Source organism: Amphibalanus amphitrite, unplaced genomic scaffold (assembly GCF_019059575.1).
Source record: "Amphibalanus amphitrite isolate SeventyFive unplaced genomic scaffold, NRLGWU_Aamphi_draft 000013F_arrow, whole genome shotgun sequence".
NCBI classification, from domain to species: domain Eukaryota; kingdom Metazoa; phylum Arthropoda; class Thecostraca; order Balanomorpha; family Balanidae; genus Amphibalanus; species Amphibalanus amphitrite.
This window is the reverse complement of record NW_024881509.1, coordinates 239,694-249,252: the sequence shown is the minus strand read 5'-3', so window position 1 is coordinate 249,252 and position 9,559 is coordinate 239,694. Positions and strand designations below refer to the sequence as shown.

Genomic DNA, 9,559 nt, shown 5'->3' with positions numbered 1-9,559 from the left:
CAAACCCATCCACCCACCCCCACGCGTGAACAGACTGCCGTCCACTAGCGTCTCTTGTCCGTAGGAAGGACTCCGAGTCGCGCAGTCCCTTCGGCCTAAAATGAGGAAAAGAATGATGGATGAGAGAGAAATGAGGAGAGAGAGAGAGAGAGAGAGAGAGAGAGAGAGAGAGAGAGAGAGAGAGAGAGAGAGAGAGAGAGAGAGAGAGAGAGAGAGAGAGAGAGAGAGAGAGAGAGAGAGAGAGAGAGAGAGAGAGAGAGAGAGAGAGAGAGAGAGAGAGAGAGAGAGAGAGAGTTGTTTGTCCTATGTTGGTTCTATGCATTACGTGGGTGTCAAGGTCACGTGAATATCAGGTCAAGGTCATTGATCTTTGATGACCTCGATTCACTTTTTGAGTTATGTTCTTAAGGTAGTTTTTGGAGCTGATTTCGAATTTGGCGCCCATTTAAACATTTACGAAGTAGTTTTGGTGCCTTCGTAATATATTACGAGCCGTCAGTAGTGCTTGACACCTACAATGGATAGCCGGCAGGACGCCTACTGGTTGACCTGACCTGACCTGGCCCGACCTGGCCTAAATGCATCAAGACATAATCTGCGATCAAACCTAAAATGATATTCGTGACCAGGACCCCCCAAAAATATAGCACCTTCACTATGTTCTAGCAGGGCCCGATTTTCCCGACTTTTGGGTCATTGACCTGACCTGGAAGGTCGACCAATGATCTAGGACCTTAAACTTGAATATCATCGGCTTCCTATCGCCAGGGGCAGCACTCTCGTTTTTTTTTTTCGCGAAGCTCTAGCTCCATCGGGGGCCAAACGGCAAGGGAATCCAACGGACCCCCGCCCCCTCCCCCTATACGTTAGACGCTGGCAAAACACGAAACGGGCGAGGGTTAATAATTATGAAATTGCTTCGTTGAAGAACGATTGTCATTTAACTGCACATGACATTGTTCGATTGTATTGAACAATGGATTTCATTCCATACCTTCGGACAAGCAGCTTTCCCGTTTGGTCAGTCCGGAAGATTTTCTCGTCCGAGAAAATAACTCTTGACCAGAACTCCACGGGCTTCGGGAGCAGTTCTTGGGCGAAAAGCACGCGGTTTGCTTTGTTGACTTCACTGAGGTGCAAAGCTGGGGCAGCCCTGTAGGTCCGCAGTCCCCCCTCTTTCAGACGGTTGGAGATGCAGGTCGGGTGCAGATGAGGAGCGCCCGTGGCCGCTCCCACATCCCGCACCGTCATGAAGGGCTGATCCTTCGCCAACTGTAGGATTGCAAACAGGTTGGTACCGTAAACGGGGTGACTTTGCCATGCTTCTCGAAAAATGCTTTAGGGAGATCTCCAGTGATATTTTACGAAGAATTTAATGATTTTATGCACAAATGAAAGATAATTGATGGGTCTTCCCATATAACCTACACTGAGAGATAAGTTATCACTAAATACCTAACTGGGCTCCATTTTATTGGAGTCATTGAAATGGTCAAATTTGAAAAGGTCCGAAGTTTTTATTATCTAACCATGTTTTAGACCATCTGCGATGCTGGAACTTGGTATGGTTGATCATGACAAGGCTGTTAACCCTCTAATTTTGCTACCACATAATAGTTGATGCTATCTGGTAAAATGGTGCGTTTAAACGAACCATTTTCCAATTGCAATTGGTGCCTGCCATTTAAGCGATTGTTAGCTCGCGCATGACTAAAGGGGATCTACAGAGCCTCCCCCCACCCGTTTTTTTTAAATATCTTCTAGACCGCTAAGACTGCATCAATTGACACCTTGTGGCTAAATGGAAATTTCGTAGCTATAATAGGTTGTCCGGGAATGACGTTAGAGTGACGTCATGTTCCGCCCATTTTGATGCATAGCATTGAACTACGGTACCCTTATGGTTTTCATAAGCATATACATATTGGCTAGTGTGTAAACCAAAAAATGAACTTAATGTGATTTGTTAGCCGGCAGCCAGGGACCAAATTGTGAACCCGAACTAACCTGACCTGAATGGTGGGGTCATCGGAGACCTCGAAGTCAATAAAGAAGGTTTCGTCAGACAGCTCTTCTAGGGTTATATCAAACGCCGTTTGAATTCTGACAATCGGCCCAGTGATTTTGGATATAGGAGGGAGGGGGGGGGGGACTCTAGAGCCCTCCCCCTCCTCAGTCAACCACGTGATGGAAAGTAATGGAAAATATTCCAGGCATCACTTATTTGCTACTACTTTGGGTCGAAGAACTGGGTAAAAAAAAAACTATGAGCGTAATTTTTCGGAGCTATCCCGGTCTTCATTAAAATTATCACACTATGTTCAAATTACCCTACGTCACAAATTATTTTGCCATATTTAAAAACTAGTTTCAAAAGCAAATATCTTGGAATGAAGGCACTTATTAGTTCATTGTATAACAAAAGCCGTTGCGTATTAGGCGCTAGCAATGTCAGATTTTGCGCTGCAATGAAGTTGCAATGACCTGTTGTGGGGCGTTTTTACTTGCGAAATTGGTTTTCTTATAATGTGCGTCAACATCTCCATTCCATGAAACTTTAAAACCCGTTAATATGATAGCCCTTTTAGTTATGATTATGTCCCTCATTGGTCTTATTGTCGTGCCACTTATGGATTTTCCGTAATTTTGTGTCATTCATACTATGTTCAAGCTGCCCCAGCTGTTCCAATTATTTCCCACCCTATCCTTTCAATTAAATGATGCTCAGCTGAGAGTGAACGGTGCACATTTGTGTAGTTTTCAGTTATGGGTAGGACGGCGCGTCCGCAATATGATAAAGGTTTTACAATTGTTTGCATCAGCATTCAGCACGTAATAGTTCAACAAACATCCATGCAACGGACAAAAAGCAAACAATAATTACATACAATAAAGCATAGATATTAGATAGTTCATATTACCTCCACCATTGCCTGATCCTGTTCCTCTGAAGTGACGCGTGGACGTCCTGAGCGTGGGCGCTGAGCCATTCCAGCCTCGCCTTCTTCTTCAAAACGGGCCAGCCACTTACGAATGGTCTTCTCGGTGCGACCCATGCTTTCTGCGATTTCACTTATTCTTCTCCCCTCATTTCTTAACTGAATTATACGCCCCTTTTCAAACTCGCTGCAATGATACGGCATTTCACAGCGCAAAACAAATCGCGGAACGGTATGCAATCAAAGCTGGCGCGCTACTCCCCCGATTGTTGCCAAGTGGCTGAGTCGCTCGTCTGTCGCCTCCTTGTCCCGAGTTCAAGGTCATTACCCAATCGGGTCACCAATGGTCGCTTGCGTCAGCTGATTTCATAACACGCACAGTGGATGATGGGGGGGGGGGCGAATTTCGTCCACCCCTCCTGTTTTTTGCAAGTATCTTACGCCATTATCATTCTATTAACGTCAAGTTTTCGGTAGTTGGCTTAAAATTGAATTGCGCATCTTGCCGTTAAAGCAATGAGTAAATCGGTCTACAACTTTTTTGACAGCATGTGTGTCAAAGTCAAATATCCCGCCGGAGCGGCGTGGCGGCGCGGCGGCCGGCGCCGGCCGATTCTCGCTGCCGGCGCCGGGCAGTTCCGCCTTTGCATTGCGCTGCTTACCGCTGCTAATGATCGATTTCCGTCAAAGTCTCTGTGAAGACTTGGAAATGTAAATACAATCTTACGGTGAAAAAAAAGAAAACTAGCGGTAACATTTCGAGTTACGAGTGTGTTAACACAAATTTGTAACACTCTTTCCGCGTCGGCTGTTCCCCGTCTCAACCGGAAGACATCTTTCTCCTAACAGAGCTCTAATTGCCATTATTATGGCTGGATTAATTAGAGATTCTCAATATATACTTTAAAAAAGTGTATGTGTCGTCCGGTAACTTTTAGAGGTATGGGCGTGTAGTAGACACTAAATAGACCCTCATCTAACAGACTTGGACCCGTTTAACCTCATTTGACCTTGAAGATATTTACCTATTGTCATGAAAGTAACACACAATAGAGTGTCCCACCCATCCTTCAAAGTTTGTCGTTTTGGCTTTTATAGGAGCTGAGATCTTAAGGGGGGGGGGGGCGACAATCCACTGGGCGATGACCGTGACTGGGCGTAGTTCTCGGAACCCTTCCACGACAACCAATGACCTGGGACCTTAAAATTGGGTATTATTGGCTTCCTCTCGTCACGGGCAACACGCTCGTTTTCGCGAAGCTCTAGCTATGAAAAAATAACAGGTGCCAAACGGCAAGGGGGTCCAAGGGACCCCCTCCTATACGTTAGACGCTGGCAAAACACGAATACGGGCGAAGGTTAAAGGTGGCCCTTTTCCTTTCACGTATCCACGCTTACTGTAACGGGTATTGCGTTAGAAATTTCTGGAACAAGCATTATTCCTCATGCACTAGCCGAGTTATCGTAGCTGTGCTTCACAGCCACCATGGAGTCAAGCCCACACGCTCGGTTCTACCGCTCGGCCGCTGCGGGCCGAGGAAGTCGGTCCTCGCTTGAAGGCAGGACGGAGGTCAGCGAGGGAGCGCGGGGTCAGCCAGGTATCACCCAGTGCCGAGCGGGTGCCCCTCCCTCCCCTCTCTTCCCCTCTGCTCTCCTCCCCACCTCTACCGAGGTGGGGAGGGTCCGAACTGCCAATGACATGCGAGCGGTCAAGGCCACTCGCGTGGCAGCGCCCCTGGCGGCCGGGTGCCGCAACTAGGATTCAGCCAAGTTACCGATTCGCCTACCATGGGAGAAAAAAACTAGGGGACATACTTTTTAGACATACTGTACAAGTCCCATTTTCAAATGAAGGGAACGAATTTCTTCAACACCAAGAGGCCGCGGGGGTTGCAACCTAGATAGATAGTGGTTTCTGAACCTCGCCGCAAACTTGGCTATCTCAACTCAAATCCCATGTTAAAGGTGGGATAGTCCCTTTAATTTCTTCGCTTTTACTGACATATAAAGACATAACCTTTTGAAAAATTGCACAACAAGCCTGCTACTACACCACACTCCCGTGTGTCACAATGCTAATCAGCGGCGTTCACTCGGCTTGCTCCTAACTTACGATAATTCTCCCACTAGATGGCAGGCCTGAGCTCAATGTCTCCAAAAACTGCGAAGACACCAATCCATTATTATCTCATCCATGGCTTCACCTTGTAAGATGTCAAGTGTTTGATATGACTAAACATCAGGATCATGTGATACATTTTCTAGGGCACCTCGCCAAACACTGCGTCGCAAGATTCTTTCCTTTAATTTGTGTTAAGAATACCAATGAACATTGGTGATCATAAGTGTTTTGGGCTTTTTAGGCTCAGAATACGTTTATTGTACTTGTATTTACTAAAGCATAGCATTTGAAGGCACTGGAAGCATGTCCGTTCATTACAGGAAATGGAATAAAGACAGACTAAATCGAAAAAATCCCCACTGTGCGCTGTGTCACTGTCGTGTGATGTGTGCGCAACTACCCCGCGCCTGGTGGCTGAGATGCCAGATGGTGTTCACTGTTCAGTGCTCAACAGCAGGAGCTTGAGCTGTGTTTTGTTTATTGCAGAAATGAGCCTTGACGTAAAACTGCTCCTGGCCAAAATTGCCAGATGTAATGACTCCCGGCTACAGACTGGCTTCAGACTAGCAGAGCAAAACCAAAGGGAATGCGGAAAATCCGCACCATCTTATAGGGGCACCCTCTTCCAGCTCCGACCTTCTTTAGAATTTATTTGCCGCAAACGGCGACGCCTAAGAAAGGTTATACAAAATGACTCCCTATCATCTTTTTATTTCGGCTAAGTGCTTTAGCCGCCAAAGTTCCGGCCGTTCCCCTGGCCCCATGGGTCCGCCCCTGAGAGTGAACCCACTACCTCCCCATGGCCCCTGAGTGAACCCACTACCTCCCATGGCCCCTGAGTGAACCCACTACCTGCCATGTTCCGAGACTGACTCGGAACCCCTTAGTGAACCCACTACCTCCCATGTTCCGACTGACTCGGAACCCCTTAGTGAACCCACTACCTCCCATGTTCCGACTGACTCGGAACCCTTGAGTGAACCCACTACCTCCCATGTTCCGACTGACTCGGAACCCCTGAGTGAACCCACTACCTCCCATGTTCCGACTGACTCGGAATTCCAGTGAGTCCACTGACTACCTCTGTTCCGACTGACCGACTTCGGGAGTCCAGTCAGTGAGCCCGCTGAGTGTCTGTTCCCGAGTCCGACCGACTCGGGGTGGGCCGCGGGCAGGCGGGCGACGCGGCGCGGTTGGCTCTGGTTTCGTCGTGCCAAGGTAAAAATAGGCTGCGGCGCGGCGCAGCGCGGCGCGGCCGGCCGGCTGAGTGCGACGCTACTGCCGCCGGGAGGGGCGCAGAGTCCGTCTCCGTTCCGGCACTCCGGTGACGCAGCACCTGTGCCCAGCCGCCCGCGCCCTGATCAGGTGAGGTGTCGCCCGGACGCCGTTTAGCGTAGTTTCGGTGGGTGCAGCAGGCTCGGAAAACTTTTGAGACGCTGCTACATTTAGAAAAAAAAAACATCGCGGTGGTTAGCATGACAGAGACAGAGACACTCCGTGACTCCTGTAAAATGACTCAATAGAAAGGGGAAGAGGGTTCGTGCACACACTTTGGCAATGGTTATCAACAGCCATTAGACGTATTCATCAATGCAGTTCGCTTATTGTGATGTTGGCAACCAACTACTTAATACCTGGAGGGCCGTACCTAATTCAAAATGTTAGTTCGGTAATTAAAAGAATTGATTCAGTGTTGCACATAATCTAACTCAACAACCGAGCATTGCAGGTTTGAAGGCTTTTTGCCCCACCACCTTCCCTGGAAAAGCTCCACCCTTGCCTATGGGGCAAAACATAAGGGACAAAAACACAAAACATGACATAAAAACAAAACAAAATGAACTCACCACCTAATGAAGTTCAGTCTGGAGCAAACACATAGGTAATAGGTATCTATGTCAAATTAGAATGAAAGATTAAAATCAGCCTGACCAGGCCTTACGGTCTGACCTGGTCCTAACCGCCTTACTTTACCTAACTTAACCCAATTCAACCTAACCTACTACAACACCTGCAGAGGTACCTTCCTGAAAAATGACGCCCAGGGAGGTGTCCAACTTATTGGAATATTACCATGATTGCTTGTCATTTGCAAAATGTGTGTCATCATGCTCTTATTTGACAAGTGATGTATAATAAATGAGACATTCAAAAATGGTCTCCTGACTGTTGACTGTTGAGTGATCAGAATATTCAAATAATCAGGGTACAATGCTGTGCATCATAGAGCACAATAATCATGTTGTTTTTTGTGTAGGCCCTCTGCGCATTATTGTGTACACTGCTATGTGCACCTTAAGGAAAAAAAGTGACTGGTGGTACATGACAAAGGGTTGCGCAACTGTGAAATTCATGCCCTTGGTCTTGCTGGTGCCAAATGCCTATAGCTCAATAGCAGGATCAGTGAGGGTTGTAGACATGCTACATACACTGTGCATTGAAGATATTGGCACAAAGTTCATTCATAATTACTATGCTTAACACCTAATGTAAGAAGCAACATAAATGCCCAGATGATACAGCAACAGCTCTCTGGTCAACATCACACAAATTTATTGACATACTTTGCAGGTCATATTTACATTCATAGCAAATACTTTCGATTTGATTCAAAAGCTAGGTGCTAGCAAGCTTGCATTTTTGTAGGTACAACAATGACCATATATTAAATCATAAAAAACCTTCTGGCATTCATCACATACCTTTTTACCGAACAAGTACCTATCTACCATGCAATGATTCTCAATTTTGTCCGCAATCCACGGCCACCTAGATCTCAACTGACACATTGAAATTGAAATACCCTAACAAAACCTAGAGAACTGTACATAAGAAGAATGCAATACTACAAGAACTATGAAGTTCTGAACTTATTCTCACATGCTGGAATGTTGAAACTCTACTTTTGTCGTCAGGCACGTACCCAGGATTTCGCCCAGGAGGGGGCTACCTACTTTCGAAGGAGCCCCCCACAGTGTATAGGGGCCCCCCAGGTCACTCGGGGGCCCCCGGGACTCGGGAGTCATGCAGAACCTTTCGATGGTGGGGGAGGGGGGCATAGTGGGTCCGGTCTCTCCTGTAGATGACGTAGGTGAGAAAACGCCACGTGTGTGGGAAACGCAATTCAGTTCTTTACAACCTAATGTAGCATTTGGTTGTGATTTCTCGCGTTCAACTTCATCAAAGTCAATTAAAACGGTCTCTGTAACGGTCTAAGCCTTGAGAAAATGTGGAAAATTGGAAAGTAAAAATATGTTTGCTTGAGGAGTGTGCATGAAACGCAGGGCATTTTATGAGCGAGCGCCTCAATTACCGAACATCCTCCAATTCCGGATAATAGGTATATAATATAATAGTGTGGAATAAATGACTCGTTATCGGAATTCCACTATCTGGCAACTAGCCATATGTAAACGCAGCTATTATATGTTTCACTAGGAATCGAGCGCAATTGTACTTTTAGCCAGAAAATAAATGCTTGGGTAATTCTGGGACACCCTGTATTAATCGGAGGAATAGGACTTAGGAGGAAATGCGATTGCAAATCGACCCACATCCCTGTGTTAGCCAATGACGCCTTTGGGGCCAAGGTTGGGGGATATTCAGTTTAGCCTTTTCGTTTTTCTGTGATATCTCCGGCACCGTGAAAGATATTGGCTCCTTCAGATGAGTGCCTACTCCAGTCTCTAATCCCTACTTATATCCAGTAGCCAGTAGCCACTCAGATGATTTGGGATCAATCAGGTGATAAGCGTTCTTTCAGACGACCAGGGGCCCCCAGGCGACCAGGGGAGCCCGGACGACCAAGCCCCCTAGGCGACCAGGCGGCCCGGGAGACCAGGGGAGGGGCCCCCCAGTCGACCAGGGGTTCTCAGGCGACCAGGTCCCCCAGATGACTAGGGGCCCCAGGCGACCAGGGCCCTCCAGGCGACCAAGGGCCAATGAGGCCCCAAAGCGATCAGGGGCCCCAGGCGACCAGGGGGCCCCCATGCGACCAGGCCCCCGGCTACCAGGGGCCCCCAGGCAACCAGGGACCCTCTAGGTGACCAGCGGGTCCTTAGGCGATCAGGGGCCCCCAGGCGACCAGGGGATCCCAGGCGACCAGGGGCCCCCAGGCGACTAGGGGCGACCGGGGGCCCCATGCGACCATGCCCCCGGCTACCAGGGGCCCCCTGGGCGACTAGGGACCCCCAGGCGATCAGGGGCCTCATGCGACCAGAGGCCCCCATGCGACTAGGGCCCCCTAGGCGACAAGGGACCAAAAACTATCAGGGGCCCATACGACCAGGCCCCCGGCTATCAGGGCCCCCTAGGCGACTAGGGGCCCCCAGTCGATCAGGGGCCTCATGCGACCGGAGGCCCCCCATGCGACCAGGGCCCCCTAGGCGACTAGGGGCCACAGGCTATCAGGGGCCCCCATGAGACCAGGCCCCCGGCTACCAGAGGCCCCTAGGCGACCAGGGGCCCAGGAAACTGGGGGCCCTTGGATGACTGCATG

The 9,559-nt window shown here is 48.7% G+C and overlaps 1 protein-coding gene across 1 annotated transcript in view; it reads left to right on the top strand.

Moving 5' to 3' along the window:
* Nucleotides 1-6,326: 6,326 nt before the first annotated feature.
* Nucleotides 6,327-9,559, top strand: part of LOC122383834 — a gene marked incomplete at its 3' end in the record, with an annotated part of 232,149 nt that continues 228,916 nt past the window's right edge. The window contains exon 1 of the mRNA XM_043370633.1: nucleotides 6,327-6,426. The remainder of the gene's footprint in view (nucleotides 6,427-9,559) is intronic.